The sequence below is a fragment of the Podarcis muralis genome, chromosome 8, assembly GCF_964188315.1.
Source record: "Podarcis muralis chromosome 8, rPodMur119.hap1.1, whole genome shotgun sequence".
Classification (NCBI taxonomy): domain Eukaryota; kingdom Metazoa; phylum Chordata; class Lepidosauria; order Squamata; family Lacertidae; genus Podarcis; species Podarcis muralis.
This window is the reverse complement of record NC_135662.1, coordinates 73,257,056-73,284,929: the sequence shown is the minus strand read 5'-3', so window position 1 is coordinate 73,284,929 and position 27,874 is coordinate 73,257,056. Positions and strand designations below refer to the sequence as shown.

The 27,874-nt window shown below is 42.8% G+C and overlaps 1 protein-coding gene across 2 annotated transcripts in view; it reads right to left on the bottom strand.

The window, feature by feature from the left end:
• The window catches only part of CDH12 (cadherin 12), a 688,633-nt gene that overhangs the window by 250,481 nt on the left and 410,278 nt on the right, over positions 1 to 27,874 (bottom strand). Inside the window, exons 1-2 of one of the 2 annotated variants that reach the window (XM_077933348.1) lie at positions 23,836 to 24,052; positions 23,461 to 23,621 (exon numbers count right to left, since the gene is read on the bottom strand). The gene's annotated coding sequence lies outside the window, so the exon portion shown is untranslated. Of the gene's footprint in view, positions 1 to 23,460; positions 23,622 to 23,835; positions 24,053 to 27,874 lie in introns of those variants that run through there. The other variant, XM_077933347.1, reaches the window with a different exon arrangement.

The following is a 27,874-nucleotide window of genomic DNA, read 5'->3' as shown; positions in this document are numbered from 1 at the left end:
CACTATGAGACAACGGGACACAACCCTTAATAGCTGTACTGAACATTTTATCCATCATCTGTACTCATCAAGCAAAGTGTGTGGAGCTCAGAGGTTAAAGTCTTTGGATCTTTGCTAGTGTTCATCACATGGATGTAAGTAAGATGGCCCAGTGATCACTGCTGAGAGTTATGGAGTGCTTTCTCCATCACCCCCCAATCCTGCAGTGTGGACTGTGGTTTAGTTTGCCATCAGTACTAACATTGGCAGTGAATCTGCTTGATATTCTCTTTACAAAAGAGACTCTGCATAGCAAAAAAATACTTCCCATTTTCTGGGAAGAATCCAATGTCTGCTTGTCTCAGATTAAGTTGCAATGGGCCTTACATTTCAAGTAAGAGAGTAGAGGATTTCACAACCAGATGTGAATATTCAGTTTCCATTACATCATGTTCAGCTCCAGAACATGAATACAATTCTAGTGAACTGCAGGGCTGGTGTGACCACTGTGCAGAGGGAAGTGAATGCTTCGGGTAGCAAAAGCTGAGGAGTTCCAGCAGTGCTGTTCCCCTCTTCTGGACGGCAATCATAGGTGTGTCAGGCGGCCTGCCTTCAACCCCCTAAACTAGCCATCTGCTGTCAGGTGTGCCGGGGAAAGCTGCTATCCTGTTGTCAGCATTGAAGTTTGAGTCAGCTCTCAGTCCAGTCGCTTTCTGAACATGGAAGGGGGGGGCACCATCATGTCCTTTGACCCAAGTGGCAAAATGTTTTGGTCCAGCTATGGTGAGGTGGTTTTGCAAGGGCTTGAACTGCTTCGGCTTCCTCAAGACAGGGTACCAAATATTTTGCTGATTTGGCTGTGAGCTTTGGAACACTTGCCTTGCAGGCCTTTCCCCATCTGGCCAGGGAGGGGAGGGCCCTGACTGACTCCAGCTACAAAAGCTGAGGCAGCTATAAAGGCCAGAGACCCATCTTTGGTTGTCTCTTGGTGGAGTCCCAGGTCCTTGAGCCTGAACTTCCATAGTCACTGCTCACCATGAACCACCATTGACAGGATTGGCAGCAACAGATACATTCTATGCCTATGATAATATTCATTTGCATGCTAATTACAACACATGGGCATTTAAATGACTTCCCTTCCAATGTTTTATTTTGAAAGGTTTAGGATAATATTTTAGTTTCCAGTTAATTGTGACGCTTTGAATTTATACATATTTGTCTTCTGTACTTTTTCATTTTGGATTATTTGATTTGATGTTTCAATGTACTGTAGCTGGCACTGTGGGTTAAACCACAGAGCCTAGGGCTCGGCGGTTCGAATCCCCACAATGGGGTGAGCTCCCGTTGCTCGGTCCCTGCTCCTGCCAACCTAGCAGTTTGATAGCACATCAAAGTGCAAGTAGATAAATAGGTACTGCTCTGGTGGGAAGGTAAACAGTGTTTCCATGCACTGCTCTGGTTTGCCAGAAGCGGCTTAGTCATGCTGGCCACATGACCCAGAAGCTGTATGCCGGCTCCCTCGGCCAATAAAGTGAGATGAGCACCGCAACCCCAGAGTCGTCAGCAACCAGACCTAATGGTCAGGGGTGCCTTTACCTTTACCTAGGTTGCAAACCACCTGATATTTTTTTCTTAAAATTTAAAGTGGTATAGAAATGGAATGAACAACAACAACATCTAGTGCAGCCTTACTGTGCCTTCCAGGAGCTAGTTCTGAAGATTGAGAAATTATCTGCCGGAGTGCTGGATATGGCATAGAGGGCCGATGTTGATAAGAGAGAGGGGTGAAAATAGGGGTGCCTCATGCTTCTACTAGTGCAAAGCCACCACTAGATGCAGCCCTATCACTTGAACTTTTACAAGGCAGAAACATCTTACATGAAGAAACATTTCTCATCATTCCACCCCAAGTAACACAAACCCTAGTAATAGAAAAAGCAAAAGTCAAATACTGCCCCACAAACCGGCACATTTGTGTATGTTATTTGTTGAAACACACAGCTCTTGCTCTCCCCTCCCCCAAGTTTAATGCCTGAGGCTGCTAATAATACATTTTATTTAAAAAGTTAAAAATGATTTACAATTGGATTGAAAACTTATACAAACTTGCAACATGTGAACAACTTGCATATAAATGCAGACCTGCCATGGACAAATTCAATAATATTTGGAATTCATTCTTATAAATACTGCAATAGGTTAAGATCTGGTGAAGTACAATAACAACCTTGTAAAATATACAGTTTTGGGTTTCCCCGCCTTCCACCTTTATTTTCCAGGTTTTGTTTCTCTTTTTCTTTTTCTTTTATTTACATCTCACCATGTTTAGTGCACATATAATTATGTACTTTTTGAATTTTCAATAAAGCTGTTATTTTTTAAAAAAAAGTTAAAAAGATAAGAGATGCAACAGTTTTTTAGTTTTTTAGTTTGTTTAAATAAAATAAATTACACAATGACAGAAAACCCATCCATTGTGGAGTCAGTTCATATTGTCCATTCAGCAGGCCAGATGTCTGCTTCTTGTGGTGGTGCAACATTACTGAGGGAAACTTTTGAAGACTGAGGTGGGCCTCTTGGGGGAAATTATGGGGGTTTTTTTTAGTGCTTTCAAAGCAAAGGTAGGCAAAGAAAACAAGTAATGTTGAGCTAAACTGAACAAATAGGCACTTGTTGATAGGAATATGGTTATAGTATTATATCTGAGTAAATAAAAAAAAGGTGACAGTTAAATTGCACAAGCTATTTCACAATTAAACTAATTGTGCCTGTCATCCACAACAGTGATTCAGACTTGCATTGCTGTCTGCTTTGAACTGGCAAAAAGGAGCTCAGTTACTCCAGCTTGGGTTGATACACATATTATAGGCAATGCTTTAGATCTACGTTACAAAAAAGAAAAGAAAGCATTAGGTATCTACTTTTGTAGATGTTTTGTCAAACATATGCTAAAATGCAGGAAAATGGAAATATATTTGAAGGATAAATATTTGTATCTCTATACGAAACCAATATTTATGTACTCTCTGGTGAGAGAACCCCAGCAGAGATTTAAAATAACAAAATATGCAGCAAAGAAAAGCATGAAAATATAGGCTGTTAGACCTAAAATATCACCTAAGTACCTTCCAAAGTTCCCCTCTTCTCATATCACACATTTGCTAAGATAATGTTACGGCTTGGTCTCTCCCACAAACTCGAGATGACTCTGGCTGTTAATTATTTCAGATTTATTGCTAAAACAACAAACTAAGATGGAGCTCCTCTACTCATCGTCCTCCCCAGAAGACAGAGTTACCCAGAGTGAGCTCCTCCCGCTTCCCCAGCACAAAAGCCCCCACCTTCTCTTCCGGTATCTTTCACGCATCTCTGCCACTTTTGAAATCCTACGAGATTTGGCAGAACATATTTCCTGCATTCCAACGTCTTGCCCACTATTGTAGTTTTCACACATCTGTCTGTCCCTTTGGTCAGAGCTCAGATTACAGCTGCTCTCCCCCTCCTCTCTGCTTTCTGCTGTTATCTGTCTCTTCCTGTGCCTGCTTCTTCTCCTCCTGTCAGCATCTGAGCTTCACTGACAGATAAGAATTGGTTTACTTACAAACTCTTCAAAGGTCAGATTCATGTGGTTAGAAAACACAGGCAGTAAAACGTGGTTTAGCTACAGTGGCAAAATTTCCTAAATTATTGGTACAGGAGCTCAAGAGAGTCTTGTAAGAACCATGTGGGCTGAGCTTGGAGCAACCAGCTCAGACCTCATTACACACAAGTAGACTAAAGGTGGAAAAAAAGACCTTGCTTATTTTCCCCAGGTGAGAGGGTGTGACCTAGCTAAGCCTGTTGTAACAGCTTACTCTATGGCATTAACCCCTTCATGCATTAATCAGAGTCAAGCCTGTTGTTTATATGATGCTGGTTCTCCCACACATTTCATCCCTGCTCAAAGTCCAGCTCATATACCATTGCATTGCACCAACATATTCATGCATTGCATGCAAATTAAAAACAACAACACCTCTTTAGCCTGGCCATTGACACCTTATATGTCAAGAGAATTGGATGAATCCTACTATATATCAACCCATGCAATTATTTAGACTGTCATTCAGTCTAACAGGTTTTAATATTGCATTTTTGAATCGTTGCCTTACACTGTAAGAACTGTTTAAAAGATCTAATTAATTAAAATAATTATCCAAAGAGAAGCAACCTACACATTCCTCCATCTGTACTTTCTGCGTTATGAGTAAACAAACAAACAAAAAACAAGAACCTCAAAACCATGCAAAATTGCTGACAAAAGATCCATAATAAAAACTAGGTCAAAAGTGAATGCATTAGTGCTCAATGGAATCCTGCTTCTGCTATTAGTGTTCGCCTTTTTCCTGCCTTGCTGCCAATTGATTACCTTTCAGCAGAGTTTATGCTCTTTCATTAAATGTTAATAACACATTAATATTAAGCATGTCACCATAAAGTTTGCAATACAATTAATATCCTCAATTGAGGAAGGCAATATCAGAAGTTACCAAGATTGGTTTCAATTGTCAAAGACATAAAACCCCCTCCCTGCCATTCTGAATTTCATAGCTTTAAACAATTGAAATTCTGCAATTCATAATCTCTCTCTCTCTCTCTCTCTCTCTCTCTCTCTCTCTCTCTCTCTCTCTCTCTCTCTTTCTCTGCCTCCCCCAAAAAACATGTAGAACCAAAGGAAGTCGGTATTACAAGATCTTAACGAATGCTACTTAAAGAGACTTTTCCTCTCCAAGAAAGACAGTGCATCTGCTAATCACTCACAATATTCAATTCCATCTTTCTATTATTATGGTACCTAGCAACCTTCTGCAGTCTGCTCAACAGAAAACAAACTCTGCCATTCATGCTTGGCAACACATCATCTTTGGAGGACTGTAGTAGTTTCTCTGTGGGGCTGCCTCTTAAAGATGGTTTGGAAACACCAACTGTACTGTGTGTACAACCCAGTTTTTATACAATTCTCAGAAGAGCCCTTGATTCTCAAACTGCTCCACATTAATTATCTGCTTGTATTGGACCCATTTCAAGGTGCTGGTTTTGATCTTTAAAGCCATAGGCAAATGGGGCATTGCCTACCTAAGAGAATGTCTCCCCCCATATAAACCTCCCCACTATCTTGGATGCTTTCCTTTAGACCACACCAATGAGGTTGAGGTCTTGTCATGTGGCAGCCAAAGACCTCCATGCACACTGCTCAGGCTTGGTCCCCCAGGAGGTCACTTTGATAGAGGTGCACTCCATTATTTCTTGAGACAGACAGATGCCAACAACCATCTTATATATGCCCAGAAAGTCTCTTGAGTGTGGCATCTCCTTCTGAGGCCAGGCTGGCAAGCACAAGTTGCAGGGCTTTCTAACTCGTGGCTCCAAAACTCTGGAACCTTATTTCTTGGGAAGTTGGGGGAAGTGTCCCTCTATGTGGGAATGAATTCTGTCATGTGGCACTTTGCATAAGTTAAACCAAAAATCAAACAGCAGCACACACTGAAATACCCCATGTTCAAAGATTTTCATTGATTGCCTTTGTCTTTCCAGTTCCAGTTCAAGGTGACAGGTGGAGTGCATAGCTGTCAGGAACAGAGATTTGTTACCTATCTTGGAGCCTTATTAGAAAAAGGCAGACTACAAATAATAATTTCCAGGGCATCAGTGGGACCCAAAATCTCTCACAAGCAGAGACTTGCTGGAGTCAGAAGCTTCCACCTGTTATCACAGTGTCTTTCCAATATTATTCTGTGATGCTTTCCAGTTAGGTTCTGTGACGCATTCTCCTTATGTGTGTGAAATGAGCGCTAAATCTCCCACCCATTGTGCCGAAGTGTGCTAAACCATTACGCTGGCTGAAATTTGTTTTTTAAAAGAGCTTTCCTGACTTTGCAGCTGGCAAGTTGACACTTCCAATCACTCTGCCGCCCGGTAACAGATGCCTCTCACTTCTGCACAGATGCCAAGTAGCCACCGAACCCGAACATTAGCCTTGTGTTTCAAACTAATTGGGCCAACACAGTTGTAATTAAGATCTGAATAATTTGAAAACTAACATAATCATTTTCACAATTAATCCTCATATTGAAATAATGATGCTCTGAGCTATATTATGGATGCTGAAGCTCTGTTATTCCTTTGTGACCTGAAAGCTTCTACCAGCATCCTTCTATCTACAGTATCTACCATTGTGAAGTTCACTGTACCAAAGTGTATTTTTTAAAAGAAACGAATTGCAGGCTATTGATCTTACAGTGAAAGAATAGACATTTTGAATGAGTATATTGGCAAACACATACATCTTCCCTCCCCCTCTTTTTTCTTTCTTTCTTTCTTTCTTTCTTTCTTTCTTTCTTTCTTTCTTTCTTTCTTTCTTTCTTCATCTCTCCCACCTTAACAATTTAATATAGGCAAGGATAAAGGAAATGTTTAATACTTTAGTTTTTGTTTTCAGAGCATCAGGAAGCAGAAGATGTTTCATTGCTCCTTTCTAGAAAATCCCATTTTAAGTAGCTGTGACTTAACTGAAATAGCATAATGACAGTCAGTCAAAGAGATGTGACATAAAGATCTTAGGAAAACATGTGACTAGGCAATACAGCAGCAGAAATGTGCTACACAAAGAGTGCAAAATAACATGCTCTGACTCCTGTGTGTACAAGTGTGAGGTTTGACGTGACTTCTTGCAACCCATGAAAGGTATGTAGAAGTCACTTCAGAAGTTCTGTGACTGCATTTGAGAAATGAGCAAAAAATAATGGCAATGCTTTTTGCATTCCTGATGTACCATAAATCTAGTGAAGTCACAAATAACATAACATTCTGGGACTGCTATCTTTCAACCAGTGGGCTCAAGCTAGGCTATGAGCAGCCATGATTCACCAGCATCATAATCATGATTTTTATATATATATATATATATATAAAAGTCAACTTCACAACATAAACCATCACATATAATAAGATAATGTGAATTAATCTGAAGGGGAGCAACTGGAGATGCAGGTGTATTTCCACAAGTGAAACTTCTGAAACCTAAAGTTTAGTTCCTGAATATACATGAATTTCAATTTTATTTCTTCTCTCCATCATGGTTCCATGGATCCATAAGGTAGACCAATGTTACTCCATGATTCTAGGAATGGGGAGTCCAGCTCAAGACGTTGTGCTGCCTGAGTCAAAGAACAAGATGACTCCTTCACCCTATTCTATGTTCAGAAGCTGATTGGACTGGCAGCTGAATAATTCTTGAACATAGTGGGGTCCTCCATCACAGCTGAGGACAGAAATCTAGTTTAGGCAACATAGGGCAGGCTGTGGGGCACACACAGCTCTGTTCTTCAACACCTCACAATTGCCTGTGGCCCTCTGCATGTTGTTGGACTACAACTCCCATCAGCCTCCAATGGTCTCAAGGATGATGGAAGTTGGACTTCCATCTCCAGGTACACTGAACAGAGTGCTGGTCATGACCAAGACCTGGATTTGAATCCTCAACCACAAAGCACATGGCAATGGCCTTGGTCAAAGCCCTTTCTCCTATGTGGGACTGACACATAGTCTCCTAATATAATGTCTCAAGTTTGTTGGAAGGCAAGTGGCTATAAATGTAACAAATGCAAGGAATAAAAGCTATTATAGCTGAGGTGCTGCAGGCTCTTAATGCCCTGGAGTAAAATTGGAGGTGTATAATTTCACCTATATCTATCTGTTGTTTTTTAAGGAAAATTGCTTCTTCCTGCTCTTCTTAGCAGCTATCAAGTTCCCTATTTTGAGTATTGCTGAGCGTTTTGTAGCATTAGCTTAAAGTTTCTGAGTGGATGAGCTAAACTGCCTAATAATTTCTTCTTTCTACCTGCCATATGTGTGTGTGTGTGTGTGCATGGGTCACAGAAGAATAAATTTTATTTTTGCACTGTTCATCAGAATTGGTACTAATGCTACACACCTTATATCCAATGCAACACACCTTATATCCAATGCAACGTGCACATCAATGGATATTTACACATGCCAGCTATACATCCCATATTAGTCCATGGAAGTGTAGGAAGCTGCCTTGTACTGTCAGACATTGGCCACTCTAGGTTTGTATTATCTACAGTGACTGGCACCTGCTCTCCAGGTATTCAAGTGGGATCTCTCAAAGTCCAACCTGGAGATGCTGGGGACTGAACCGTGGATCTTTTTCATGTAAAGCAGAAGTTTAACCACTGACCTACAGCCCTTTCATGAATCTGCTTCCATCGCACTATGCAGAGATGCTGAGCAATCTATTCCACATTGGTATAAGTGTGACCCACAGCAGACAAATGTTCAACTTTCACAAGCCGAGCAAAGGGAAAAAAATACTAGTTTCTAAAATACTGCAAAGCATCATACAAAATAAATGCATTAGGCACTCTTTTTGAGTAAAGGCTCTGAAACGTAATTTAAAAGTGTTTCTGCAGCAGAAACAGGATCAGAAACAGAGGACATGATCACACTTCAAAATGACCTTGACAGATTAGAGAACTGGGCCAAAACAAACAAGATGAACTTTAACAGGGAGAAATGTAAAGTATTGCACTTGGGCAAAAAAAATGAGAGGCACAAATACAAGATGGGTGACACCTGGCTTGAGAGCAGTACATGTGAAAAGGATCTAGGAGTCTTGGTTGACCACAAACTTGACATGAGCCAACAGTGTGACGCGGCAGCTAAAAAAGCCAATGCAATTCTGGGCTGCATCAATAGGAGTATAGCATCTAGATCAAGGGAAGTAATAGTGCCACTGTATTCTGCTCTGGTCAGACCTCACCTGGAGTACTGTGTCCAGTTCTGGGCACCACAGTTCAAGAAGGACACTGACAAACTGGAACGTGTCCAGAGGAGGGCAACCAAAATGGTAAAAGGTCTGGAAACGATGCCTTATGAGGAACGGCTAAGGGAGCTGGGCATGTTTAGCCTGGAGAAGAGGAGGTTAATGGGTGATATGATAGCCATGTTCAAATATATAAAAGGATGTCATATGGAGGAGGGAGAAAGGTTGTTTTCTGCTGCTCCAGAGAAGCGGACACGGAGCAATGGATCCAAACTACAAGAAAGAAGATTCCACCTAAACATTAGGAAGAACTTCCTGACAGTAAGAGCTGTTCGACAGTGGCATTTGCTGCCAAGGAGTGTGGTGGAGTCTCCTTCTTTGGAGGTCTTTAAGCAGAGGCTTGACAACCATATGTCAGGAGTGCTCTGATGGTGTTTCCTGCTTGGCAGGGGGTTGGACTCGATGGCCCTTGTGGTCTATTCCAACTCTATGATTCTATGATTCTAAGTTATCAACCTGGTGGGCATCTGGGAAAGTGTTGTGGGCACCACACAGGCACTTGCACACACCCCACATGATCTACACACAGCACGGCCAAACATTCATACTCCCTGCATCATGATTAGGGTTTTTTGGGGGGGAAAGAAGAAAGTATTCTTCTTTCAAACCTAATTTCAATGGGAGGAGGAGGGCAGAGTGATGGTGACCCAATGTCCATAGTTGGTTAATGAAGACATCCTGAGGGAATGAGCCATCTTCCGATTCTAGTGTCTTCACCAATAAAGGGTGAATTTCATTCTCCTGTGATGAAATTACTTGGTGAATATGTTAAAACTTTAGATCGCTGGGCATTGGGATGGGAATGAGTCTAGGCAAGCCTCAGGCTCACTTCCTACGTGATGGGAATTATATTTCCCAGAGACATCTGAAATATTCAGGGGTTCCTCTATGGACAAGTATAGGCATGGTGGGGATATGTTGCTAGATCCAAATACCAAAAATGTTTTCTAATTGGATTTATTTATTTTCCTATAGAAATTGTTAGGTTTTACAATAGCTTATTTCAAGTCCCAAAGATAAATAATCACTTCATTCAATAATGTGTGTTTTTATATTTGTTATTTTGGCCAAAGAAACAGCACTTACCAAGAGCAAAGTCTTATCTGGAAAGGGGAAATCTTAGCATCTAATTAGCTCTCTAAAGTAACATAGACTTGGTGAACAATGTGTTTACCCATTTCTGACAAGAAATATTTCTTTACTATCTTTGCACTTTGTTTATCCCCAGGTCCTACTGACAACATTTATCTTGATGTTATAGGCTCCCCTTCCTTTTCAAATGTTTGCCTTGAGGGGCACTGAAGCTAGTAAAATACATTACATTTTGTGGATCTGCATTAAAATCTCTTCCATGCTACCCTCCCCTCCACCCGCCGGCCACACTATTTAAAACATTTCCTATGTGTCCTTTGAATTCAAGATTTCCTTCTTCTCTCTTTGCAGTGTGCAACTTATCAGCAGAATCCGATTGGACTGATGCAAAAGGTTCTCCCCGCACACCCCTTTTTGTTTTGTTTTTTTGTTTGGCAAGAAGTGCAAATTCCATTTGAAGCTTTCAATTTTAGCTACCTGCACCCAGGATCTCCTCTCCCAACAGAATGTACTCTTAAATAAGGTTGTTGTTTTTTTAATCACCCTACAGCTCATGTGCTAGTCAAAAAAGGAGCAGTTTAATTGCATAGGTAAAGGTAAAGGTACCCCTGCCCGTACGGGCCAGTCTTGACAGACTCTAGGGTTGTGCGCCCATCTCACTCAAGAGGCCGAGGGCCAGCGCTGTCCGGAGACACTTCCGGGTCACGTGGCCAGCGTGACAAAGCTGCATCTGGCAAGCCAGCGCAGCACACAGAAACACCGTTTACCTTCCCGCCAGTAAGCGATCCCTATTTATCTACTTGCACCCGGAGGTGCTTTCGAACTGCTAGGTTGGCAGGCGCTGGGACCGAGCAATGGGAGCGCACCCCGCCGCGGGGATTCGAACCGCCGACCTTTCGATCAGCAAGCCCTAGGCACTGAGGCTTTTACCCACAGCGCCACCCGCGTCCCTCATTTAATTGCATAGATTGCAGACCAAAGAGGCTGATTTCCACCAGCATGCAAGCAGAGGCATGGATGCAACATACCTTTGCACAGCAGGTTACATCCCAGCCTCACCAAAGTATGAGATATCTACGTGCACACACCTCTGTCCGTCATGGTGAGCAAGAGGCTTATTATCACAGTTCAAGAACACATTCCAACCAAGCAAAGGCACTCAAGGAGGGTGTGGAGTGGGAAAGTGGTATTGCCTGGGAGACTCCTGAGACTTCAGCATTTAATTAGCCAGCAGTAAAATACACGTTGAACCACTCAGAATACCAGTTTGAAATGTTGAATTTTAACAAAACCAGATTAAAGGGGGGTGGGGAGCAGAGAAATGGAAAACCAAAGCAAGCCTTGCCTTTTCAGTCTTGCCTGCATTTGGCCTGTGTTGACTACTATCCCTGCCCTCCAGGTTCTCAGGAAGTGATCTGGTCATACTGCTACCTGATACTTTTAATCAGATGGCAAGGAAATGAAGCTAGGAACTTACATGAACAGCATGTAGTTTACTGCAGAGATACAGGCCATACCTTTTCTTCCATTTTCCAAAAGCCATTGGCCAGACATGCACATTAGTACAGGGCAGGTTATTTGTGAAGTGAAGACCACCACATGCTGACCATAGAATAATACATAGAGTCTCGCCCAGTGATAGAAACTGAAATATGAAAGCTAGGGGCTAAATGGCACCTTAAACCTAGGCTATGGGTGCAACAACACAATGTCTAGGTGCACTTTTTAAAAAGAAGAATACAAAGCTGAAAATAAATGAACTGCAGCTAAAATATAATGTTCATTTTTCACATGGTCTAGTCCTTCCCCTGCCTAATCCCCTAATATTCTTAAAAGGGTCTCTTTCCCTGTCTTCAGAGAGTAGTTGGAAGTGGGGAGGCAGAAAAAAGCCCTGTTTCCTTCTACTCTGCAGTTTTAATCTGAAATCTTAGCCGCAGTACTGCGCCCGGAGCTCAGAAAAGGCTCGCGCTAATGAAATTCCCTGTCGCAAAATTCGCCTAGAACAATGGAAGCTTCAACACTGGTCTTGCTCTTCATCAGTGTCCACACACAATTTAATCATGGTTTGAAGGATATATGGTGGAAGAAGGCCAATTGATCCCTCTACAGGAAGCATACCCAGGCCACACGTTGCAGGTAGTGGCTAGGTACATTGAAGTGAACCTACCACTACATATGCCCAAGCCAAAAGCTGGTAAAGGTAAAGGTAAAGGTAAAGGGACCCCTGACCATTAGGTCCAGTCATGACCGACTCTGGGGTTGCGGCGTCTCATCTCACTTTATTGGCCGAGGGAGCCGGTGTACAGCTTCCGGGTCGTGTGGCCAGCATGACTAAGCCGCTTCTGACGAACCAGAACAGTGCACGGAAACGCCGTTTACCTTCCCGTCAGAGCGGTACCTATTTATCTACTTGCACTTTGATGTACTTTCGAACTGCTAGGTTGGCAGGAGCAGGGACCGAGCAATGGGAGCTCACCCCGTCGCGGGGATTCGAACCGCCGAGCTTCTGATCAGCAAGTCCAAGGCTCTGTGGTTTAACCCACAGCGCCACCTGCGTCTCCCCAAAAGCTGGTAGGGGAGAGTAAAAGTGCTCAATACTGCCAAAAGGGGACTAATTTTTCACATGTGTAGGTTTGTGAACCGTGTGCATGGAAAGGATGGGTCATCCCAGAACATGTGAATTTGACTACTGGGGAAATGAAGATTAAAAGTTTGAGACTATAATACAATATATGCATCCACCTTGGTATCTCACTGGTCCCCCTCGCCTATTATTATCTGCTTGGTAGCAACTTTCCATGGCTTGGGAAGCAGGGTTTGTTTTCTTGTCTGGACTGAAATTCTTTAATTGGGAGATTCCAGAAATTGAATCTGGATGCACAACACATCCTCTGCTATTGATCTATGCCCCAGCCTGTCCTGTGGAACGAAGTTCACATAAGATTCAAAATCCAAGGCACAAGGGTGGATTCGCACATTATGTTTTGTGTGTGTATAAGTCAAAGCCCTGTATGCAGTAGGTAAAACTGCCCATGTGCCCAATACGTATAAAGTTGAACTGATTTGGATGGAATTTTAACATTCATAAGCCCATCTCAAGTCAATGACAATTAGCTGAACTTTTGTGTCTCCTTTGAATTAGGCCATATCATTACCAATTGTTGTGCTCTGTAAAGGTGACGTTCCACAAGACACTCAAGTATGCAACTTTCTGATTTAAAATATGCATGCTCATTGGTCAGAAATAGGGCAAAAAATGTCATCTGGCTTTTACAGAGATAAGGGAGTTGATTAAAATAAGTGACCTTTCCATAGCATTTGTGCTAAAAGGAGGAGAGGGAAAAAAGCTCATTGTTTGTCAGAAGATAATGCCTGCAGGAATTACAAAATGCTTGAAACGGTGGGTTTAAATAACAAGCTTAGGAGGGGGGAAAGTGGGGGTGGGACAACTTTCACCCAAAGAGAGAGAAAGAGGGATTTTAAAGATATATTCTAAATCCTCTTTGTCTGTGCTCATTTCCAATTGACCTATTAAAACTGCTTAGATAGCTCCCCATGTTCTGTTTGTTTTCCAAACCGCCAGCCAGGTCATGCCATTTCTCGACTGGCCCATCTCAGACATGTCCCTGCATTGATTTGCTTGGATTGTCTATGTTAGAAAGAGTGGCAGTTAAGCCAATATGACGGCACCATGCCAGATAATTCACTCTGCCAACAATTCCGAAACCTATCAAATGCTCATCCTTTACTATTCAGACAGGACACCTCAAACTTCCTTAACCAAATGTGACTAAGCAGTGGTTGTAGTTACTGCTATGGAGGCAAAGCTGGAGCAGAGTCAAACCCTCTAAAGCAGATGCATGTGACTTGGAAGGACCTCCAACTGTTGTTGGACTATAACTCCCATAATCCTTGGCCACTGGCCATAGTAGTTGGGGCTGATGGGAGATGGAGTTCAACACCATCAGGTGGGGCAGAAGTAAAGATATAAGCAGCCAGCAATTCCTGTGTTCATTGCAGTTAGCTTCCCTCCTCCCCCGTTCTGACATCCTCCTAAAAATACACAAAACTAAGAGACTGAAAAATTGAGAGCAGAACAGACTACATAGCTTCATTGATCTACTCAGGCAATGTTACATGATGGGGGAACAGCTGATATATGAATTTCACATTTTTCACAAAACAGAAATTAAATTATGGGCAGACTTAACGTAAATAAGTTGTTTTGCTTGCTCTTCTGGAGTCCACTGCACATTCATCAGCAAAACAGCATGGAAGATCATTATGTGCCATTGCATTTTGTAGCCATGCACAGCCAGTCTTTTAAGCCTTGTTGTTAGGCCAGGCCGGGCAGCAGCCAATGCCTGGCCTGCCAGCATGGCACCAGCCTCCAAGTGCGGCCTCTGATTGGCCCATTCAAATCCACCCTCTTTGGCAGGAAGGCTGCCCCTTGATACCTCTGGCCAAGGTGAATTCCCCAGCAATGGCTGGAGAGTAAGCATGGCATAGTTGCCAGGGGTGTAGGTAGAGCATGAGGGGGCCACAGCAGTCACCCCCCCCCCATAGACACAGTGAGCAGCCATTATGTGCTATTGCAATCTGTAACTTTCTCAATACTTTAGTCCTTCCATGACTAGTATAGACCTTCTATAGTATCATTAATTCTTCAATAATTTGGGTTTTTAAAAACTTTTTAAATTTTGGTACTAGGACTGATTTTCCCCAAGACCAATTCTGTTCCATTGGACACAACAAGTCACAAATAGACAAGTGAAAGAATGATAGTTTATTGTGCAAATGATGGTTTAATGATGGTTCATGGTTTGTGCATTTCTGGCTCGTGGTTTTCAGGAAGATGAGGTGGAAATGTGGAAATTGGAAAAAAACGAGAAGCAGAGAGAAAGAAACCAGAATCAATGTATTTTCCCATCCCCTGAGATAATGGAATACTTAAGACCAAATCACGGGCTTCAAATAATAGTTATCTATGGTGCAAAGCAACAACACTCCTCAAGAAATCTGTAAATAATAATGATGATAATAATAATAATAATAATAATAATAATAATAATAATAATAATAATAATAATTTATTTATACCCCACCCATCTGGCTGGGTTTCCCCAGCCACTCTGGGCGTCTTCCAACAAAAGATTAAAAATACATTGAAACACCAGTCATTAAAAACTTCCCTAAACAGGATATTAGAAAGTGCTCCCCCAAATTCCACACAATTTAAGGGGAACACAAAGAAAAACCCAGGATGAGGCTGTGCAGACCCGAGCAGCCTTGATTCTCAATTACTAGAGTCTCCTGAGCAGGGAATCCCCACCTGAGTTCTGAATGCAACTGTCTGTTTCCTCCCATACAAGAAAATAGTTTCAATTCACTTCCATGGGGGAAAGCAAAATGCCTCACTTGGGGGTGCTGCTTCGCTAAGGGCAAAAAAGTGCCGTATTTTTTGCTCTATAAGACGCACCAGACCATAAGACGCACATAGTTATTGGAGGAGGAAAACAAGAAAAAAATATATTCTGAATCTCAGAAGCCAGAACAACAAGAGGGATCTCTGTGCAGCGAAAGCAGCGATCCTTCTTGCTGTTCTGGCTTCTGGGATAGCTGCACAGCCTGCATTCGCCCCATAAGATGCACACACATTTCCCCTTACTTTTTAGGAGGGAAACAGTGAGTCTTATAAACAGTGAGTCTTATAGAGCAAAAAATATGGTACTTTCCCCCCAATAATGACCCTTGAGACGGTGACTGTGGGAGTCCTTGCAACACAAAAGCCCCCTCACCACCACACACAACTGAGTGACATTGCACTAGCTGGCACAAAATGTTTAGCACTTAAAAATAGCACTGAGGACCAGATTGAAGGCAATGAGGAGAGAAAACTTCTTCTGAGGTCCCAAACTTTGATTGATGAGTCCTAGCCTCTCCTCTGTCAGCACCTCAAGCAAACAGAGGCCAAAAGCTTTCCATATCAGATTTCATCATGTTTACTTACTCAGATTATTTGTGTTCGCTCCCTTCAGCTGAACAACTTCCAGGGCAATTTACAAAAAAAAATATGTATATGTGTGTGTGCGCACGCTCTCATTCACACATGTGGAAACATCAATGATTTAACTTTTTTACCACAAAGAAGGCAAATGCTGTACAGCTAAGGAAATAGCTAGTCATTTATTTATATGTTTTGAGCAACAGAAAATCATTCTGTGTTCCAAGTAATGAACTTTTATAAAGAGCCTAAAGGGAAAAGGAAGTCTGGCAATTAGACTACAGCAAAGGCCTTAGGGAAATTAGGTCCCTACTCTAAGGTTTACTTAATGTAAAAGTTATCCTAGCCCTATTTCTGCCATTAAACACTTAAGCCTGATAAGTTGTCTTCTCTGAAAAATGATGTCACAAGAGGAGACAACAATTTTCTGTGAAGTTGGCAACTTTTGTGAGTTTTATAGCTGCAAAAGCTATAGAAGACCGAAAGGTGTGCCTTCCTGTGTTGTAGCACAAAAGAAAAAAGGAACAATATCCAAGTCACTAGGCTTCTATGATTTAGGGTCTCCTTTTGTCTCATTTCTCTCACTGCAGCATCACACTCTTGCTATCTTTATCTAGATTGCTATCTATCGTTGCCAGATTTTTTTCAATGAATCTGGGGACACTCCCCCCCTTTTTTTTAAGCTGAGTAGCAATAGGGAGTCAGTAGTGGGGATGGTGAGGCAAAAGACCCTGGGCCCAAGCACACATGCATATTATATAAAGGTGCAAAGCCCTTCTTTCACACCCTGTGAAACATAAATGTGCAGCTTTTTTTAAAAAAAAATGGGCAACGGCCACCTGCCCGCAACTCCTGAGCCTCCCCCAATCAATCAAAGCAAAGGGGGAAAGGGGCCCAGTTGCCCTTTGGCTGTGGCAGTCAGCAGCCTGGAGCCAGCCTGGTAGTGCAGTTGGCTCTGGCTGGCTTCAGGAGCTGCTCGCTGCCGTGGTGCCCGCCATTTTTCCTCTCCAGAAGTCCACATACGATGTGTTGCACACAAGACACATCATATGGGGACTTCTGGAGAGGAAAAATGGCGAGCACCACGGCAGCGAGCAGCTCCTGAAGCCAGCCAGAGCCAACTGCGCTACCAGGCTGGCTCTGGGCTGCTGAGGCTGCTGCTGCCACATTTCCTGGGGACAGATTTGCAAATCTGGGGACATTCCCGGGATGGAATTTGTCTGGGGACAGATCTGCAAATCTGGGGACATCTGGTAACCCTATTGCTATCTATATCTTGCTATCTATATCTATCTATATCTAAACAGGCTATCAAATGCTATTAGCCATGATGGTGCTACAACACTCCAGTGAGCGGGTGGCGCTGTGGTCTAGATTCAAACCTAATTCAACAGCAGAGCTGCTCTGCCTTAGCCTGCTGAGTTTTAACAACCCTTTATAATAGCATTCTGTGCCAGGTTGCCAGGTCACATGATTGAGGTGAATGGACTTAGACCAGGTCTCCCTTTTTTCCTCTCCTCTCTGTCATATCTCTAGACTGACCCTTTTGGGGAATGTACACTGGCCATGACTGAGATGAGGTGAGCAAATTATGTTTCTTTGGCTGAGCCAGGGTTCAGGATTTAATGCTAGCCGAGCCTTCCTGAGCCAGGGAGCTGCTGCATCTTGCCATAGGATTACCCACTAGGAATGTGCAGGAATATAGATTTTAAATCAACTGCGTGTCGCACAAGGCAGCAATCTGCACTGACATTTGAAGCTTCGGACACAGCTCATTCAGTTACTTGGCTGAGACACAGTGGAGCATGTGGGTGTATTATTCTGATTTTATTCTGTGAACTGCCCTAAGACCTGCAGGTTTAGGAAGGTATACAAATTGAATAAATCATAATCGTAATCATGCACAGGAGACAGCATATAATGTGGTGGGAATCATACACACAGTCTACCTTGTGCAATCCTTCCTCCACCATCCTCTCAAAAATGGGAGGAAGATTCCTGCAGATGCATAGCTACATGTATCCACTGTGCTCAACATTCTGCAACTCCCATGCAAGTTTAAGGAGATATTAGCTATTACATCAGAGGCTAAATATAATTAATGTGTGGAAGTTGCACAAATATGGAGGGAATTCTTCTACCTAATGCTTACAATTCATCCCATGGAAGGATATATTCATTTTTGAAGTCTAGAAAGGTGGGGATGTTAGGGGGGGGGAGGGGGAGAGATACCAATGGGTGTTTTCTTTTGATTAACTTTTGGGGAAGGAATGCTTCGACTCATGTATATTAATATATACTAATTATGTTGAAGGTGCATTGTTTATTTATGAAACTTGATTCAGTGCAGATCGTTAAATCAGGAGCTACTTAGCTTACTCAAGCTGCCTTAGCAAAGTATATACATCTTTGGAAGAGTGGATATTTTGGAGATGAGAAAGAAAGGCAGATATACCTGAATATTATTGATATGGGGTTGATATACGCTAGTGACATTTTTAGGCACCCAGATCACATCAGCTCATCCTCAATCATCATGATATTGTATGATATTATATACAGGTACCTGCTTAACCCAATCTTTTTGCAAGCTAAGGGAACCCTTTTCAACAGAACAACCCTGTGAGGCAGCTTAGGCTAGGCTGATTAATGTGACTAGCCCAAGATCGCCCAATGAGCTTCATCATTGAGTAGGGAATTGAGCCTGGCTCATGCCAGACTCAGTCCAATCCAATATTTTCTCAGTTCTGCTACTATGATCTGGCCACTGCCACCTACATTTCAGCATCTTCATTTATTTAATAGGAGTTCTATACTGTTTTATCATCAAACCATCTACAATGACACACACATACACATATTCCTTCCATTTGGAGTCTTGAAGTCTACTTCATGTGTGGATATTCTTGAAGAATACTTGGAAACTATAGCCCCCACAGAACTCTGCTTCAACTATTCATAAGGGCAGAAAGTCAATTACATTCACCCTAGTTTAGTTTATTTCTTAAATTTATATATCACCCTTCATCCCAAGACCAGTGGCGTCACAACGGGGGTGGGGGGGCTGTTCGCTCCAGGTGACATGTCTGGGGAGTGACAAGAAGGCACCTTGCGGGGGCTCATGGCGGCGCGAGCCGCCATCATGCTGCCACCGCCACATGTGGAGGATCCTCCGTTCATGGCTGGAGCGGTGACGGAGGGATCCTGGCACCATGCGTACGGCGCTGGAGCAGCGCCGCTGGCAAACTGCTATGTATAGCGCATGTGCATTCAGCGTCACTACGTACAGTGCATGCGTCGTATGTGGCGACGCCGCACATGCGCTGTACATAGCAATGCCACACCCCGGGTGTCACGACACCTTCATTCGCCCCTGCCCGAGACCTCAGGGCAGTTCACAAGATAGCCTAATTGAACTGTCTCGCAGTGTAAGGTCAAGCCAAGCAGTTGGTTTTTGCCTTCGAAGCTCTAAAATAGATTGGAAACCAGGGGAACAAGGCCCAAATGTAGCCTCTCAGCCCTCAAGAATCTCATTACACCACTCATCCACCCTGCTAAGGGTCTTTCTGGATTGCTTTTGCCTGGCTGGCATGTGTCTTTGCACTTTGAGAATGCCTCTTGCTTTCCTGTATGGAAATGAGGTGTGAAAGCCACCAGTTTGTGCATGGCTGGTTACGAAGGTTAATGTTTACATCAATTGCTCAGCTCACTTTTGGTTCTGGCCCAACTCCAGTGGCCCTGCCCACCACCAACATTAACTTAGGAACATGGCCCACAGGCTTGAAAAGATTATCCAGCCTTGCTCTGAAAGAGCCAGGGCTATGTCTATGTGAGATTGCACCTCCTCCCACATGTAAGGTAAAAGGTAAAGGTACCCCTGCCCATACGGGCCAGTCTTGACAGACTCTAGGGTTGTGCGCCCATCTCACTCTATAGGCCGGGGGCCAGCGCTGTCCGCAGACACTTCCGGGTCACGTGGCCAGCGTGACAAAGCTGCATCTGGCGAGCCAGCGCCGCACACGGAACACCGTTTACCTTCCCGCTAGTAAGCGGTCCCTATTTATCTACTTGCACCCGGGGGTGCTTTCGAACTGCTAGGTTGGCAGGCGCTGGGACCGAGCGACAGGAGCGCACCCCGCCGCGGGGATTCGAACCGCCGACCTTTCGATCGGCAAGCCCTAGGCACTGAGGCTTTAACCCACAGCGCCACCCGCCTCCCACATGTACCTGCCCATAAAGATCAGCAGAGGAGGTTGTGCTCTGTGTCCCATCGTTTCCAAAAGGTGACAACCATGGGGCCATAGGGTCATCCTTTCTAGACCCCACCTTTAATCGACTTTTTGTTGAAACACTTTCCATTTTCAAAGCCTTTCCACAAAATGGAGGAGCTCAATTGTCACTCCTTTGTGTCCCCCCCCCCTTTTTAAAACAACAACAACATTATTTCATTAGTGATCTCTTATTGTGGGGTGAACTAAGGAGCATAGGTTCCAATTGTAGCAAGATGGATGATGAAGAAGAATGCCTGGCTCCCAAAATAACATACAGTGCCTCTAGCCCCATGTTGTAGAAAGGAATATGGTGTGAAGAATGGTGAGCAACTTAATGGAATAGAGGGGGGGGGACCCAACAGGTAGAATTTATTTAACAAAGGAGGTGAGGGGCAGGAAAGGCTGTGGAACAACAGGAACAATTCAGATACATCTGGTGGGTCTGGAGACACCACACAATGTTTTGGGATCCTGGGATTGTTTCTCGCCATCCAACTTTTTACAGCTTCAACCAATAGTTCCCACCCATAACAAGGGGATTCTGGCAGGAAAAGTGGGGTTATTTTAAAATATTAGCAAAAAAAAAAGTTTCTATTTTAAAAATATTGTTTGTAGGGCATTAAGCATTTAGATAAAAGATAGAGGATGGGAAACACACACACATGCATACATACATACATAAATACGCTGATAGAGAGAGGACTGAGGTCAAACAGAGATGTTTCTCACAAAGCCACCTAGACTATCTGTGGCAGAGTAGAAACTGCATCCCACACCAAAACTGAACTGAGCATGCTACCCACTGGTTCATTGGATAGGGGATCATTCTTTATACCAGGCATAGGCAAACTCGGCCCTCCCAAGCTAACAGGACCAGTGGTCAGGGATGATGGGAGTTGTAGTCCCAAAACATCTGGAAGGCCGAGTTTGCCTATACCTGCTTTATACCAGTGGTTTGTATGGCTGAATTCACACACACATTAATCCCAACCTCATTAAGTGCTTGCAAGACTCATCAATTTCAATCTGAAACTGATGGCACATTTTATTTGCATTTCTCCCTTTGACTCCAACCACAAAACTGTAGTTTGTTGGCATCTCCATGTAAAATGATCAGGTGGCAGGTGATGTGAAAATAACTCTATTCAAGAGCCTGGAGAGCCACTACCAATCATAGTAGACCCTACTGGGCTTGTTGGACATATAGTCTAAGCAACTTTCTTTGGTCCCTTTGCAACTTCAGCTGGATTGTGGATACACACCAGTCATTCTACATATTTCTCCACAATCTCTCTGTCCTGCTGTCATGCCACTATCGTGCCCCAGTACGGAAGATGGACAGTGCATTCATATGGCATTTTCCAATGCAGTTCTGCAACTGTGCTTAAGAGCAGCTCAAGTGAAAACCATGCACAAAGCATGTTCCACACAAGATGGTAGGGGGTGGATGGGAAATAACTATACTTCAGGTCCCAACTTCTCTCAAAAATTTTCTTAATAAAGAAAAAAAAGAGTTCCTAAAGAAAAAAAATGCGTATGAATATGAAATATGTTCATTAAGAATATGTGTGCCTTATGCAATAATAATATTGTATAGTATGTGGAATGTACTCTATAATGACTAAAAGTTTAAGCTACGAGCCACGAAGTACTGTTTAAATAGCACGACAAACTCATAAGGTTATCTTGGGATGTGTGCACACCATACATGCAAAACACCTTTCCCCTCCCTCACACCAAAAATCCTGTACTTTATTAAGGATGCTGGGAACGATAGCTCAATGAGGGATAAACTACAGTTCCCAAGATTCTTTGGGTGTTCGTGTGTTTGATGTGCTTTAAACAAGCATATTTTTCCTCAAACCCTTCTTTACTTGAATGTCTGTCCACAATATGCTAATATGCAGGTATGTTTTAGAGGACAGCTGTAAAGATGACTAAAGTAATATGTGAAACATTCTGAAGACCTAATACACACTGCATAAACATTATATACTAGCATTTTCGGTTCCATGCAAACAGTTAATGGTTTTAGCCAACTTTGGAAATCCACTAGCAGATAAAATGCCATTACTTATGTTGCATGAGCAATATTTGCACTGACTTTACCAAACATTTTCTTTTGTTGTATGGCACACTCCAATGTTTTCTAACAAAAACGGAGTTTTAAAGACACCAGAAAGGTGACAATGCCATAGGCACTCTCACGTTTAGGCAAACTTTAAAACATTTTGCCACTTCTCTAATCCACAAATCTCTAAGCTCTTAGTTCAAACCAGAATGGGATGGACACATCTCTGGATTTGCCATTGTTGCAGCCACAATTCGGCTGGCTGCCCGGCAGCAGCCTCAGATGTGAGCATCTGACGACTTTTACTTAAAAAGATTGTTAATCTTCCAGGACATGCCGGTTTCACCTGCCTGGCCCCCTTCTCAAATAAAACATCTCGACTGTCAGCAGAGTTCTCTCTCTTAACACACCACCGTGCTTGCTTTGTTCTATCTCTTCCCGACCTTTTAATCAAAATGACTATTCATGTCACACTTTATTAGTGCTGACAACTATAGATTTCATTTCCCGACCGCATCAGAAGCAATTTCCACCCTCTACCTCCAATGCAATTCAGCTGCTAATCTTGCAAGGGGTGGGGGGAACATTAGGGAAGACGCTGTATGTTTAAACCTAAAATTCATATCTACTTCTAGATGCCTTGAATATAACTCACATATTCTTCATTTGCAACCCAGAACACTGAACAAACAGCCAGCCCCGGCATGCATTTGAATCCCCTCTGCCTGCCTCTGTTGCAAGACTTTGAAACCATGAGATCTTTATTGGGCTAGTGATGCTGTCTAATTTGTAAAGATAAGGTGTTTTTTACATGTCATATTCATGTGCCTGTACACAGACATATATATCCATGTATCAAATCAGTTCCATGGGATTACTAAGATTGCCAGTGTCATCAAATATCTCCTGTAAGAGTTTGCACTTTTGCAGGTACAGGTAAGAAACAAAACAAAATCACCATTCGTTCTCCAGAGACAATAGTTCTATTCTGGGATGCTTTCTCTCTAAACTAAACCCCTGTATTCCTCCCCCTTTTCCCCTTCCTGACACAACAAGCTGAGCTGCTGCAGTGCAGAATGTCAGTTTACTCATTTAGAACTTTCAATGCAGAAAATTCAGAGTGATGCAGTCAACCAGATAACGCAGCACTTACCTTAATTGAAAACCCTCGCTTTTGACAAAGCTAACAGGAGGAAGCACTGGCTCAAAATCAGCAGTTATTTGGAGGACAATCTTTAAGTTTTCAATCAGCACCCTCCAGGTAGAGATGCATCCTAGGCTGTCTTTTGCTGTTGACGTTGAACTCCTCACTGTCTAGAAAAAGGAGAGAGAAGGAAAGATAAGCTGGAATCCTCGGGAGGGAGCCGAGTAAGTGAAAGAGTACAAAAGCTCCATTGCTTAAAAGGGGGATGTTTGACAAAACGTGCTCAGGTCTGAAAGATCTTGTGGCAGCTACGATAGGTTTCTGTCATCTCCCTCGAGCCGTGGGATGATCGTTGACCTGATTAACACACAGCACACTCCTTACATGTGGAGAAAGCACCGGGAGGATAGTTGGGTCGCCGGGGAGTCGCGAAAGGCACCGAGGCCACTTGGGAATGTCATCTCTTCCAGATTAATAGATCTGCTGTTGCAGCTGAGGTTGTAATTTGCAAGGTGGGCTCTGCACTGTGCAGAACCCTCTAATGATTTCAAAAAGCAAAACACATTCCTGTAACGCTGCCTTTTCCAAGGTGCATCAGCGTTCCGAACAGGTTATGGCTGATTAATTGAGCCGACGGATGGAGCCTATTTCATTATGGGATGCTCACAGTATGCAACGCTGAGGGGACTTCACATGCTCTCCTATATAAGCACAGAGACGGACACTCAGGTTCCAGCCGAACAGAAATGAAAGTGATTCCGGTGGGCAAATCTCCCAGATGGCAATTAACTATTGTTGGGTGGGAGGGAGGCAGGTTCCGCCTGGCACATTTGTCAGCGGGAGTAAGCCATTAAGCATGCAAAGTTATTTTTCCAGAAGAGAAATGCTCCTTTCAAAAAAAACAGGGTTATCAAGTTGGCAGAGAGCAACAGGAATGAGCAGTCAATTTCACTGAAATGCTTCAAAACAAGTCCCACTGCCACCAAAACCCCTCCTGTAGTTGACATTTGACTGATCATTTTTTAAAATGGGGAGGGTGTCAATGAACCAGTTAAACAGTAAGTATTTAAAATATCAATTAATTAGATTATTTATTTGTACTACCAAATACCCCTCCTGTAGTTGACATTTGACTGATCATTTTTTAAAATGGGGAAGGTGTCAATGAACCAGTTAAACAGTAAGTATTTAAAATATCAATTAATTAGATTATTTATTTGTACTAGGGATGAGAGAGGATTTCATTTCATTCCACAATCTGGAGTGAATCTTTCCAGTCTGATTTCAACAGATTGTGCTGATATTGGAACACAGACGCATGGACTAGGTTGCATGTCTGGCCAGAGAATGGTTTGTTCCAACTTACATTTCCACAAGTTCCTTTCTTTCCTTTAAACGTCTGTTTCTAGCTGCAACAGCCACAAAGTACTATGCTAGTTGCCACACTTGTGGGGGGTGGGGATTAAGTAACTTTCGAGTAAACTATGCAGCACAAAATTAAACTATGGTATTTGCTCCCATAGGAGGCAAAGACAGTCACCAACTTGGGTGGCTCTAAAAGAGGATTGGACAAAATAGGGGGGAATAGAGTGTTTCAGATACAGTTAATATTGTAGGAAGACTCCTAGTTTGCAGAGTACATGCAATGGATTTTGTGAAAACCTTCAATGGTGACCCTGGAATTCGGTACGGTGAACTAACTCACCTTTGGTGGCAAATTTTTGGGTACCATTAAAGGGCACCCAAAATGTCAGTTGTTTATAGAAAATGCAGGTTTGGCTTTTAAACCATAACTGTTCCACCCAAATTTCATCTACTGAAAAATCAGCAAGAAAGTACTGATAATGAATGAAGGTGTGAGGCAGCCAAAGTTAAACACTTTCAATGTTACCATAAACCACACTTTGATCTTTAGATGAGGGGGGTTAAGAAGGTGAAGAAGAGGAAGAGGAAGAGGAAGAGGAAGAAGAAGAAGAAGAAGAAGAAGAAGAAGAAGAAGAAGAAGAAGACGACTTGCCTGATTAACATTCTATGGCCTTTTAAATGTGTTTGTGGGAGAGGTTTTCTTTTCTTTGGTTTGGTTTGTTATGTATTTGCGTTCTTGTTTTGTAATTTTATGTTGTGAACTGCCTTGTGATCTTCAGATGAAGAGCGGTATACAAACTTAATTGAAGAAGAAGAAGAAGACGATTCACTTAACTAGTATAAAAGAAAATTAAGCATGTGCTGAAGTTTAGGAAAATAATCCTGCCACACATCCATAACTAGCAAATGATTTATTGTCCCAGTGACCATTGCAATTATTTTACTTATAGCATTGCATGTTGCTTCAGTGCATGAGATGACAGTGACCGTGATGTGACAGGCCTGTCACTGAAGTCTCCATCATGTCTCAGAGGATCCATGCTAATCACATTACTTGTATCTGCGGCTGTTGTCTGAACTTCCTCATATGCATTGCTGGTTGATGGCCAATGGGACAAGTGAGGCAAAAGGCAGGGGGACCAACAGTAAGGGGAGCTAGATTCAAGGACAGGTGGAGTCCACACTCCTCCCTCCTGAAGATGAAGGTGGAAGATTCCGACATGCAATGCCACCCCTTCCCTTGGACTCATAGGTGGGGGCTGGTTGAGGGCAGACCAAGGTTTGTGGGGCCAGCCTCCATATAATGAAAGCACGCATGAGTTTGTGGAGTACTCATGGCCACTTCACTCATCCCAGCAATGGTGTATAATGCACGACTCATGCTAGCTGCATGCATGATGCACAGCCCTATCTATGTGCCAATAGACACACATAAGACTCTTCTGCACAAGGAGGAATTCTTCTTCTTCTTCTTCTTCTTCTTCTTCTTCTTCTTCTTCTTCTTCTTCTTCTTCTTCCCTTCATTTGAGGATCACAGGACTATTCACAACATAAAAATACAGTAGTCTCCCTGGGAAGAGCATTCCACAAACAGGGAATTCTCCACACATCTTTCAACATATGCGTGGATTGTCAGTTCCAGCAGAATCACATTACTGAGATGTTTATTTGATCAAATTTCAACCTCAACATGACTTTTAGCCATTGCCACAGCACAGCACATTGCCACTGGTCCCATCAACTCCTGGCAAATGGAAGGGGATGAAATGGAGGCAGTGAGAGACTTTACTTTCTTGGGCTCCATGATCACTGCAGATGGTGACAGCAGTCATGGAATTAAAAGACGCCTGCTTCTTGGGAGAAAAGAAATGACAAACCTAGACAGCATCTTAAAAAGCAGAGACACCACCTTGCCGACAAAGGTCTGTATAGTTAAAGCTATGGTTTTCCCAAAAGTGATGTATGGAAGTGAAAGCTGGACCATAAAGAAAGCTGATTGCCGAAGAATTGATGCTTTTGAATTATGGTGCAGGAGAAGACTCTTGAGAGTCCCATAGACTGCAAGAAGATCAAACCTCTCCATTCTTAAGGAAATCAACCCTGAGTGCTCACTGGAAGGACAGATCCTGAAGCTGAGGCTCCAATACTTTGGCCACTTCATGAGAAGAGAAGACTCCCTGGAAAAGACCCTGATGTTGGGAAAGATGGAGGGCACAAGGAGAAGGGAACGAGAGAGGATGAGCTGGTTGGACAGTGTTCTCGATGCTACAAACATGAGTTTGACCAAACTGTGGGAGGCAGTGGAAGGCAGGAGTGCCTGGTGTGCTCTGGTCCATGGGGTCATGAAGAGTCGGACATGACTAAACAACTAAACAACAACAACAACAACAACAACACAGCACAGAGATGCAGGGTAGATATCCTGATTCAGGCAACATGGAAATCCAGCACCACAAAATTTGTGGTGGACTCAGTGGGTAATGGGGATTGCTGCATGCTGACTCTTAAGGGCAGGTTGGGGACAGGAGATATAATTACCTTCCCTAAATTGTAGGCAGACTTTAAACTTTTAAATTTAATGCTTTAGAGTAGGTGGAGGAATTGCAGCCTTCAAGTCACTGAATATCAAGTTGCCTACCCATCCTATTGCTAGTGAAGCTCCTAAGGTTGCCAATTAACCGGTGAGAAGAATAGCTTGGCTTAAAAAGGGGGGGGGGATCCTTTTGTTTTGGGAGCAGTTGCCATTAAAAAGTCCCCATGTTTGTTTTACTTAGCCATTTTTTACACCACCTCTCTATGGAATAAAAGCCCTCTCAATAAGTTTACATAAAAGACCATGGAAAAATTGAGAAGATAGAATACAATTCACTATAGCAGTGTAAAAAAATTCACCAAATGAGCAATAAGTAGCAGTAACAGTTAAATTAACAGAATTATGCAAATTATGTGCAAAATAAAGAAGAGATCCTGATTGTAACAACAACAACAACAACAACAATTAGAGCATATGCATAAAATAGGCAAGAAACAAATTCTAGAGCATAAACAATAACAGCAA